The sequence below is a fragment of the Manacus candei genome, unplaced genomic scaffold (genome assembly GCF_025592945.1).
Source record: "Manacus candei isolate 608988 ecotype Guabito, Panama unplaced genomic scaffold, ASM2559294v1 h1tg000014l, whole genome shotgun sequence".
NCBI classification, from domain to species: Eukaryota; Metazoa; Chordata; class Aves; order Passeriformes; family Pipridae; genus Manacus; species Manacus candei.
Window position 1 is genome coordinate 48,608,967 of NW_026138062.1, and position 12,324 is coordinate 48,621,290.

The window sequence follows — 12,324 nt, forward strand, 5'->3', positions numbered from 1 at the left end:
CTGCTTCTCTTTTTTATAGGCAGGAATCTGAGACAGGCCTTTCTTAAAGGTCTCTGAAAGGTCTGGGCTGGCATTTTTCCACTGCACCACAATCTCCCCCTTAACATGGCTACATATCTGGGCCTGGAATGAGCTTGGTTGATATTTTGGCAGCCCACAACTAAGTAAAGGAAGAATAAGAACTCAGGATGCTTTTCAGAGCCTAAGAAGCCATTTAATAACACCAGGACAAAGTCAGTCTTGATATTGCTAATATTCCATAGGAAATCCTCCTCATCCCGAGATCTTACTTCTGTAACCTTTCAGGATTTCTTTGCATAGTATAAAGAGAGACACAGCCAGAGCTGATGTTTGTGGCTGAGACCCATCTCTGCTCTGAAGGTTAGAAAGCCATCCTCCTTTCACCGGTGCGATTTTATTTTTAAAAGCAGCTTTCCTGGCCGGCTTCTCTGCCCTCAGCCGATTACGTAAAGTAAACTATTGACATATGCAGACCAGTTGAGGCCATTTTTTCTGTTTAATTCAAACCTTGTTTTAAAAGTGAAGTTTTAACATGTTGTTCTTTCTGAATATTCCACAATATGTGCTTTCACGTTTGGTTATATAACATTACATTCTTTTACAATAATAAAGCTGAGTGTATTTTGGAATTGTTCACAGACTGAGGCAGTTTAGCAAATGGGACACATCCAGATGTGAAAACGTTCTGTGGCTTGGCTAGACATGTTACTAAACCATTTCTCAGACATCCAAATGATGCTTAGGATGAATTTAGATTTCCTTTCTGAAAGGGATCTAGCACTTCCTTAGTATGCACAGGGAGAGCCATCCTATTTATGATGCTGGGATTCTGCAGTTAAACGCGATTTACCAATATTTAACTTAATTCACTAATATGTTAAAACTGCTCATGAGATTAATTTAGGTACTTATATAACCTAATGGCCTTGATACAGAAGAATATATAACTAAATAATAATGATATATTGAATCCAGTGTCTTCAAGCCTCAGACTAGGGGAAGAGATGACTGGCACTCGTGTGTCAAGAAAACCCTCTTTGGTAGATTTTCATGTATAGTCAAATTGCTGCGATTTTTCTAGATTCACAGGTGGGTACTTAAACATAAGCAACAGGGGGATCTACTATTCTAACAGAAAAAATAAAATAATTTGTGAGTTTGTGGGGCTTTTCTGTTTCAAGAAGCTGATGAAGGGATGTGACATAAGCAGGGCTATTGCTATACATCACCCTCTTGGGTGGAGGTGGGCAGCCTATGTGCTGCAATGAAACACCTCTTTCCTCTGAAGGCATTTTCATGATCTTGTGGAACAGAAAGTGACTCAGGCCAAAGCTGTGGTCTGCATCCCCAAACAGACATTTGAGAAATCCTACATACCTCTGCCAAGAGTGTGACATCGTTGACATGAGTCTTGGCACAGGGGATCCCTTGCCCAGATACATCCATTGTCTCTTTCTGCATTATCATGTGTGGCCATCCCTGCTGCAGCTACGTGATCTGCACATTCAATTGCTACAGCATACTGCTTCACCCTGGCCCTGTACTGCCATCAGCATAAATTTAGGCTTATAACCTTACAGGATAGATCCCAGGACTTACATACATTGGTCTTGTATTGTCTCTACACAAGGAAAATTTCTATGGACTTCAGGAATTTCATTACAGCCTCTGTGTGCCACATATTTATCTGGTCACTCAGTGTATCAGCTACCTGGCACTTCATTTGTCTATTGCCTGAGAAAGTGAGAGGACTAAAAGTTCTCCACTAGGATCAAATAATCTGCTTCAGTTGGCTTATTCCAATCTCAGATTCTGGTCTGAATCAGTCAGGACCTGTCCTGTTAACTCAACAGCGTTTTTGCTGGTATGAAACAATGGGTCTATGTCAACAGCGTGCTGGTCTGGCTTTACATCACATTGAAATCAAAGCAGTCATCATGTCATCAGCCTGTAGAAACCCAGTGCTGAGTTCATCCACAATAGTTATTTAAATCTGCCTTTTTTTTTTTTTTTGAGCTGACTTTGATGGAAAACTCTGGGCTGACTGCTATTTTATGTTGTTTGTTGTTTTGCTTCCTGGTTATTATTGATATCCCATCATTAGCCAAATACTTTCTAACCACAGGAATTAGTGCAGCCACAAATTCTTTTTTTCTTTCTTTCTTATTTCTTCCTTTTGCTTGTAACTTATGAATATTTATTTATAGAGGTCAAAATCACAAAGTGTTTTCACCATTTCCCTGTATATAGGCCCAATACAGTGATTTACCAAGCGACCAAAGACTTCAGATTTATTACCTCACAGCATTTATGGTTTTTTTTTTTATCCACAGAATTCTTATTTATCCATTCAAAGAATCATCCTGGCACAATTCAGTTTATTGCAATGGTGAGATTCTAATTCAAATGTTGAGCTTTGGCTTTCTTTATCAAAGTTACTGTTTTCCAAATATGCTTATCTCCAAATACCCTTCATTTGCAGCTGCAAGATATCTGGGTGGCAAATAAGAGACAACTAAGAATTGTGTGCCAGATCTGCTTTATTTGCAGATGTGCCATGTACACAGAACAGCCATCTGTCCTTGCCAGCAGTAAGAGATGTATAGTAATGTCTGCACTCAGCTTCACAATGCCGAAAGCTTTCTTTCCAAGGAAAAAAATCTGGACGTTTCATGCACTTATATGGTATTTTGTAGCCCTAGTACTTTAGAGCCAAAGGAAATGTACATGTCCAAGAGAGTTTCTGGATACACAGACAGTATTCTTGGAACTAGATTTAACTGCAATCATCAGGGAAATCACTTTGTTGCTCTCCTTATGCTAGGATAGCCAATGTGCAGTGCAGTGTGAGCCTCCATACAGAGCAGAAACCTTTCCATTCTTTCTGAAAGCAACAATTTCATACATGATAGATTGATGAGCAGTACATACACACAAAAACATACAGAATTTGATTCTCTTTACAGTTTATCTCTGGGAAGCCTCACGCTCACATGTCTATTAATCTATCAGGTCTATTCTGGATACTTACAGTTCTGCTCCAGATCTGCCTCAAGGGTTGAGTCATCTCACAAACATCAGGCATCTGTAGCATAGATGTCTACAGCTAAACTAGGCATCTGAATTGCCTTTCATAGTCACCAGACAGAAACAGGCATTTGCAGGGACAAAGGTTAGGGACGTTTTTATTCAGAACTGGCCTGTGTTAGAGATCTAACCTCCATGAAATGGAGTTTGTCCTAAAATCCACTTAATAGATCCTTATCGTCTATTAAGGAATCTTGGGTAACGGGCTCAGATGTATACATAAATGATATAGTGACATCTGAGCCCTATCCCTTCTGTTCAAAGTAAAACCACCCTGATTTGACATCTCCTGTGGATGTGTAGTGTGTTTATATTCCATCTAACTAAGAGAGACATTTCAGCCTTCACTACCAAAACCTGTTTATCACTCTTCTCAGCACTGTGTACCGTACATGATCCTACTTGTCAGTCAGCCCCATACACTGGGTATCAGTTTTGACTTCTTTGACCTCTTTTGATTTAATTTAAATACATACTGTCTCAATTGTTTAGGTTCCTCTAGGATAAAGCCTTTCCTATGCATCTCACTGGCAAACATTATGTGCAAGCTTTAGGTCTTTTTCATGAACAAACTCCAGAAACTGTCTAAAATCAAACTACTTAAGAGTATGAAACTCATTGATAACTTTACTTAGAATATGGATAACTTAACTATGTCAATCCACATACTACATGTATAGCCACATCTACACTATTATACCAACTTTCCCTTCAGTGTTCATCAAACTTCAACTGTATCTCCTCACCTTCACTGAGGTCCACATCTTTTCTGTCCTATCTCTTCCTATCTGTATTGAGAAAGTGGCTCCTGCTTCTGTCTCATTTTTGACTTTTTTTTAAAAATATATTCCTGTTAATTATCTATGAACCCTGTTCATGGTTCTAATTCAGATTCCTTCTTGCAGCTTTCCTTGGCCCTGATGTCTAGAAAATACCTGGCAATACAGGCTATCTGACTGACTAATGCAGTTGCATTGTTTCCTCCCTCTCTATATAGATCTATTTGATTTTGTCTTGTATTTATATTCTAAAGCTATTTGCCCATGTGTATACAGTTCTTAGCTCAACTTCTGTTGAACCACTACAGTATAGAAAGTAAATAATAATACTCAGAGACTTCTTGCATTTTGTTTGTGTCTATAAAATACCAGTTTTAGAATAAAAGATTATGACTTTTTTTGCTCAAGTAAGGTAGAAAACTTCCAGACTGTAACAAGTTGCTACCATTCTCCTAGACCATAAAGGGTTACATTTCAAGTGGACGTCGGTGAGACAAGATTCATTGGTAGTTTTGTTGGATCAGCTGGTATAGCTTGAAAGTTAGACAATTTTCCAAAATATATCCCTTTTTATGTCCCAAATATGTCCAAAACTTAGTGTATATAAAATGTCTAACATATTTCACACCACAGAAACAAGAAACAGATAAAACACAGCAGGAAAGGTGTAATATAGAGCCAAGCCCTGAGATACCACCTCATTTGGTCTAGAAAGAGCACAATCAAGGCTACACCAATAACGTATAGATTATTTGTTCCAAAGGATACCATTTTACTTAACTAGATGGAGTTTTAGAAAATAGGTATTTAAACACCCATAAGGAATTACTTCAGAAGAGAAAGAAAACCTCCACTGATTCTGTGGAGTAGCTGACAAGTGCTATCCTAGCCTGGAACCCACACAGAACAGTTACAGCTGTGATTAAGTCTTAGGAGATAAATATCCTTCTTTGAAAATGTCCTTCTAGATCTCCTATCCTGCCCTGAAACAACCCTCACCTTTGAAACTAGGGTGCTATTTACAGAGGTGCAGTTTCTTCAGGTCTTCTATTTTGTATGATGTCTCATTTCTGTGCAATCTCCAGTGAAATCTAGGTGAGGCATAACAGGTGGAAGAATTAAACTGCTGCATGTCAGTAACTAATAATGCAAATATCTATAAGATGCAAGAATTAATTATTCACTGAACTTATTTTTCCCAAAGGTATGAAAGTTGAGCACTGTCAGGAGGCAAAACCAGTCAACTAGAGAATCAGCTCAGGTGCCTGTCATCATTAAACATCTATCTATGCCTTGTTAAAGCATTTGGTAACACAGACTGTGGCTGAATGGAGCTGCTCAGAAATGGATATAGATGGCTATAGGTGCTTCATCAGGATAGAAATCCAAAAGCTCCGTCAAGAAAAGACAAAGCTGCATCTCAGTGAAATCAGTCAGCATTCCTTCTGAACTCTGCCAAGATTTCTGAGGCACCTCAACAGCTTTGCCTTATCTTGTGTGTCCTGTTCCTCTGGATAACTGTTTTCTGCTTTATGCTAAACATGCCTTATGTGTTGAAAAATGCTGTTGATCTGGCATGGTGCCTGAAAACTTTTGCACATGGGCAGGAATGTTTTATTCTGATAAAGAAAAGGCTGCAGACACAAATATTGCAATTCTCAAGAAAAAGGGAGGAGAATATCTGGTGGAATGGGAACAACCCTTCTTTTCTCACAGACAAGGCACCAGCTTTACCCACTATTTCATCTGTGAGAAGGACCTAACCTTCAGCTCAGTGATTTATCATCTACATGAGTAACTTTTACGAGAGACAGTGAACTTATCTGATGTTAGTCATTTGATTGCAGCGATTGCTGCTGCTTCAAATCTGTTGATCCTGACATTTTGGCAACATCTGTGCACAACTTGCTCTGTTACAGCTCCAGTACTGTCACTTTCCTTCTCTCCACCAATGTTTCGATTTGATGCAGTGTCTGTGCAGCACTGTGAAATCTGTCACCTTTATGTAACACAGCAATGTTCCAAAAAGAAAATCTTTTTCAATTTATACTTGGAAATTTCAGTCTTTATTTAACAGGATTCACTCCACAGGGGCCTATTCACATTAGGCATGAATGTGGTCTGAGAGGAAATAAAGACTGTAATATTAAGCCCTGAGTTAACCTTTTCTTTTTTCTTTTACAATTGTAAGATTAATAGCCTTGGATTGTATTGCATCCCTTTACTACACTCATAGCAAGGCACACAGGACCAAAATGAAACCATCCTAAAGTAAATGTCTATAACAGAGTGGATGACTGCTGCTGCCTCCTCCACTGATTGCATGTGGACTCCGAGGGGATTAGCTGAGACAGAGTCACCTCTGCTATGGACATGAGGCACTGGGGGCAATGAAGCCCATCTAAATTGCCTGAAAATACCTCAAAATACTCAAGCAACTGTGTTCCAGCACAGAGTACCTATGATGACAGTTGTTGTAGGACAAATGTCTCTTTGTTCTGCCCATGAATATAGTTTGTCCCTGTAGCTCAAGCAGCCTGAGCAGCCAAGCAGATAGATCAAGATTCAAGATGGTTCTATGTGGGCCATATTTGTTTCTTTCTTCATCCCCGAAAACCTAAGGAATATGGGTACTAGTTGTTCAACTAGAGCATATATGTTCGGATTACATCTTTATTTACATCATCACATGTTATTTTGTCCCACAGAGCAGGGTACAGGAAGATTTCACAGGAGGATGGAATTAGGGCAACCTTCCATCTGGCATCTGCTTAACTTTCCAATCTATATATATGATGTTTTGCACAGGATATATAGGAAATATAATTGTAAATTACCTGAGAATCCTGTTCATGATGCAGTTAGGAAATAGAGTGGAATGGTAAAAGATGAGAAGACAGTGCAAAGAAATAAGCTTATTTTTGGCATCAGTTTCCTTCTCAAAACATGCTGGAAAATGGCAGAAAAAATGAGGTTGTCAGCAAAGAATAAGGAAGGAAGTTACAAGAACATAGAATAAATGGTAGTATGACTCAAAATCTGTGTATATTCACTGTAAAGCTTTGAAAGAGTTTAAGATTCAACGAGATACCAGTGAAACTATATAGCACACTTGTCAATACTCATCCAGTGTTTTAGTGTTGAGAGGACAGGGGAATTAAAGTTTATGTCTGCAAACATTAATACTGATCTCTGAAAAGGAGCATCAGCAGTGTCTGTTTCATTTAACCTTTTACTGCTTTCTTAGGCGTAGAATAGGCACTGTAAGCCCTGTGGTTGCTCTAGTAGCAGCTCCTGGCTGGACATAGATCAAGCTTCTCTAGCTCACACTTTCCTCCTGAATGTCTATATCATACAGATGATAGAACATCATGTAGGACATCTTCTAGTGTGTGCTGATTCATACTTGCAAATCCATATAGTAGAGCTGTTCCTGGTCAAATCCACTGTAATTTTTCTGGAGCAGATGGCCTGCATGCAGAAAGCAGAAGTAGAAAAATGCATTCTATATGAAAGTCATATTGGTAGAACAGATACTAAGTTTAAATTCAAAGTGTGATGCTTTATGTTCCTTGCAAAAACCTTGTCAATGGTAAGTCTGGATAGCCTTGGAATGCACATACATGTCTAATTTTTCACAGAAACATCTTTAAGTATTGGTCAAAGTGATACATACATTGTGACTGTAAGTGTTCTACCTAGAAATGTGGAAAGTCAGAAAGCACTTATTTTGCCTAGCTGTGAGTGTTCGCCAGTTCTCATCCTCCCAGGTGAGAACTGAGAGTCTCTGTGATAGTCAGTACAGCAACACTAATTCAGTGTCATTTCTGGATTCTTTCTATGTAAGAACAAAAGGAAAAGCTCTTCAAAAGGATAAAAGTCTCTCAATCTTTTCTGCTGTGGAGTCCTCCAAGTGCTAACCATATCAAATTGCCTCCTTTACCTAGCAGCTATCTCCTGGTATATGTTCCAGGATAAGTATCTGGCAAGTACATACAGCCCACTGCCCTGGAGTCCTGTAAGTCCACTTTTAATTCCCCCTCCCTGGGTCTCCTGAGGTCTTTTCTCTCAGTCCCAGACACACACCTTACTGTCTTAGACTCCACAGGCTAGCAGCCCATTTGCCTGATAGTCTATAGACAGATGTTCTCTGCCAGACCCAGCAGTTGGTGGAAGATGTGGCCATTGCTGCCTGTGTCATCACATCTCCCCATCAAGGTGGTTATTCTTTCTTCTGTTTTAAAGTACCAACTCCATGGGTTTCTTCTGGTAAAGCAGTGAGAATGCTACCTAACTCATTTGAGTGAAAAAGAGACAACTTGGCTTAAAAAGTTTAAATAATTCATTTTCACAATCTAGGTCACTTTGCCAGAGGTGGGTTTGGAAGTGCTTACATGAACAACTCAGATGACAGATATGAGGAGTTGGGAATACATAGAAGAGAGGCAGCAAAGAAAATTTGGGAGTGATAATTTTTTCCAGTGTCACAACTGAATCTAGAGGAAGGTATCAGCTCATGGACTGAAACTGTGGGCCACCCAGAAAGAACTGACATACACAGCTAGTAGTGAAACCATGCTTCAGTGTCTGGGATACTGATTAAGCTACAATTCAAAATGGAATGACACACTAAAAAGAAGATAAAAATATGACAGATCCTTACATGTCTTTTGAAAAGGAAATTTATATCTCATCCTTACATTATAGTACTCTGAATGAATCCATCAATAAAATGAATCGAGAAGTATCAGGAGACAGAAAGTTGGACTTGAATGAGCCTTTGAATAAGGAATAGTTAAGCCATCCAAGAGAAGTAAAATACCATTGCAGGCCAGACTAGAGAAATCAGCAATTACTCCACCCATTTTCATCACAGCCAAGAGTTAACAATGAGTAGCCAAAAGTTTGGAGTAGAAGCTGCAATACTCAGCACGGCCTTGCTGCGCAGCCAAAAGACAGGCAACATCCCAGTCCTGGCAGCTTGGTGTCCTACTACAGCACTTTTCCTGTAATAATGTGTTATACAGACCTGGCAGTGATGGTGGGGACAGTGTCACCTATTCAGTCACAAATGCCAGAAGCAATGCTGTTCCAAGATCTGTTCTGAGGAGAATGATTAAATGAGAGCAAATGCTCTTTCTATTTGCCATGATTCTTCCAAAGGAAGACCATCATAAAACACACACACCAATAAAACATTTTCTACCCAAACTAAACTATTGCTTACATAACAAGAAAAAAGCCTTATATTATTGTCTGAAAAATTGTCATCTGGGAGCTACTCATATTATATTCCTTGTTTGAAGTGGATATATTAATGAATGTTCATTTCTGAGCTGGAAAATGTGAGAAGCAGGGAGGCAAAACCTGCAGACTAGTCAGTATTATTTAAGGAAGGAGCGACCCGGAGACAGAGCAAAGAGTTTCTGAAGGAATATTCTGGAATAATGTGCTCAGCTTGGCCACTGTGTTTAATAAAGGATATAGCTGAAAGAAAAAGGCTGAGAGATGGGAAGGAAAACTCACATAAGAATGGAAAGCCATGGGTGTTAAAGAAAAAATGCTGAAGCTTAATTTTAGAAGCAGGACAATGAGGGAAGACCATGATGAATTGCATGAAATGAACACTTAGAAGAGGCACATTGGGATTCTTCCATTCATGTGCTTTTCACAAGAAGCCATTCACTGAAACAGAATTGCAGTGAGCATGAAAGGAGGGAGGGAAATGTTATTTCAAACACTGTACAACCCCTGTTGACTTACAAGGTGAGAGATTAGCTGGGCTGAAGAAAGTAATTTCTGATTTTTTCATGAGTATTTTCTGTGTATTCTCATGAAAAGTGGAAACATCCTCATTTAAAGGAATAGAGATGAAACTGTGGTATGGAAGAGATAAACACCCTAAAATTCCATTGCATGTATGTAGCCAAACTGTAAGTGATACTACTGGAGAGAAACAACCAACCATAAGTATTCATGCACCCGGTTTTATAGAATCTGGCAGTTACCATGGGTAGGATGCTTGGCTAAATAGATCACAATTCCAATCCAATATGATAATTTGTAAGTGTAAACCAACACTTTGGTGTGCATCATGATTAAAGATGATGTCAGAAAACTTTAGACATCTATATTTTATTTACCTTTGAGTGCCAACAGCATGAGCTGCTTAATCTCGATACAGTGTTTGTAATTTTTTTGTAAAAGACCTTCAGGTCCTCCCTCTCACTACAGTGACAGATGACGTGCCTTGTGCTATAAGGATTACATGGGAAAATGCATGTAATAAAGTCCTTGTCCTCAGATGTCTCCAAAACAATACGGTCTTAATATGAAAAGAGGCACCTACTGAAGGCAGAATTTGCTGGGGGTTTTTGATTGTCTTCTTCTAGACTTTTCATCTTTGCAAACTCAGCACAGTGTTGGACTCTTTGATAGAATTATGGTATGTAATTTCAGCTGAGAAGGTGCAGAAATCCCGTGTGTATAGTAACTGTGTGTGTATATGCATTTAAAGTTAGGCATATCTGTAATTGCTGTGAAATTGTAAACCCAAGTACAATCTGGCATTAGTACTGGGCACACTCCATCAACTCAGAAACAAGGTAAATAACTCTGTTTTGACTGTTTGTGGCAGCTGGCTGTATTCCAACATCTATTTAAAAAGAAAGCCATGCCAATATGAGCTAGAGTAATTCCTGGTATTATATGAGAAAACAGAGATATGTGAACTATTTTCTTTACTCAACAGCTTTTGAGACTTCTCCTTCTGGAGGATGTGTCACCAGCTTTTGGTAAGGAATTTATCACTTTACAGATTGCTATGAATCAGAACTACAGTGAATATGAAATGAACATGCAAAAGGAGAAGACAGATGATCATCACCAGCAGCCTGACGGCCAGTGCCTGTTTAGCTGCTGTGGGAATCTGTGTATGAGCATGAGTATCACTAAGATATTACATTTTCTTTAACTGTGAAACGACATTCCCTGGGTAAAACAAAACAAAAGCTGGATTAGCTGATCACCACTGTAACAAGCCTCAAACCAAAACAAAGCAGTCTTTCTTTTCTTTTCCAGTATTTAAACATCTCATTGTCGAGCCAAGAGTAAAATAACACTGTTCCAAAGAAGTCTATACATTATCCTGATGTGTAGCAGCTGAAGATTTAATCAAGGTTGCTAACTGGGACCTGCTCCCTAAACCTCTGGCCTTCTGTTCAGTATTTAACACAGTGGCTTCATTCCAGCTGGTTTGTTCAGGGACTCCAAAAATATGCTGATCTCCAGTTTTCTTTGTAGTCTGTAGTCCAAGATGTAGGCTCATCCAATGACAGTTTGAAAATGCACTCCTAATATTATGTCTTCCATGCGTCTGTATTGTTTTGACTTTATAAATTTTATATATCAGATGGTCAGCTTTGAGGTAGCTTTAGGTCTACAGATGAATTGTGAGGATGGTATTGAACTGTGGTGTTCTGCTATGAGGTCAGAGAAACTTCAGGTTGTGACTCACAGTCACAGGGAGATTAAAAACGGCTGTAGGGGCTGACACCTATAATATGAACACAGATTTCAATGTCTTCCATTGTGTTGACACTGGAATTTGTCCAGACCCTTGATGAGCTGGTTCTGGGCACCAAAGCAGTAGGAAACTGCTTTGGGGGAAATAAGTGAAAGTTTTCTGCAGATTTATTGCCTTGGAGAGGGTCCTCAAGGCTCCTACGAGCATGAGAGTTGGCACTAGGAACAAGATGGGATGATATAGCCAGGGATTAATAGGGCTGCCTTAAACTGTCACCGAATTGTGACCCAAGTTGGACAGCCACTGTGGGTCAGAGCCTCACAGCTGTGGATGGAGACCCTTTGCTGTGCTCAGCAGCATTAGCTGCTGCTCTCCATCTTCCTCCTTTCATCAAATGGTGTTGGTGCCCAACATCTGCTCATAAAGCTGCCCTGTTGGGTCACAGTGAGCCAGGACACTTCCCATTAAAGGAATTAGGCAAACCAAACTATTTGGGACTGAAATGGGCTGGGAGACAGGTCTGCCAGCAAACAGGGGACAGTCACCTCCAGAGGAAGAATATGGCAAGAGGTCTGATGAGCTGGCACACAGGATACTGGCAGCAAGCACTCCTGCCTGTGGTCAGAGCTGTTTACAATAATCATACTGGTTTCTACTCTTAAACAGCTGGCAAGTTTCATATTTGAAAAACAAAAAAACTAAAAAAACCTACAACAAAACAAAACAAAGCACACACACACAAAAAAGCAAACAACACCCCCCCCCCCCAAACAAACAAACAAACAAACAAGAGACAGACCTGTAGGTGGCTTGATAACAACATTTATTCTTACAGGGGAGAAATACCAGGTTTCTCTAATTTAGTGAAGAGAGACATACTAAGAAGTGATGGTAAGAGCTGGAGCCAGGCAA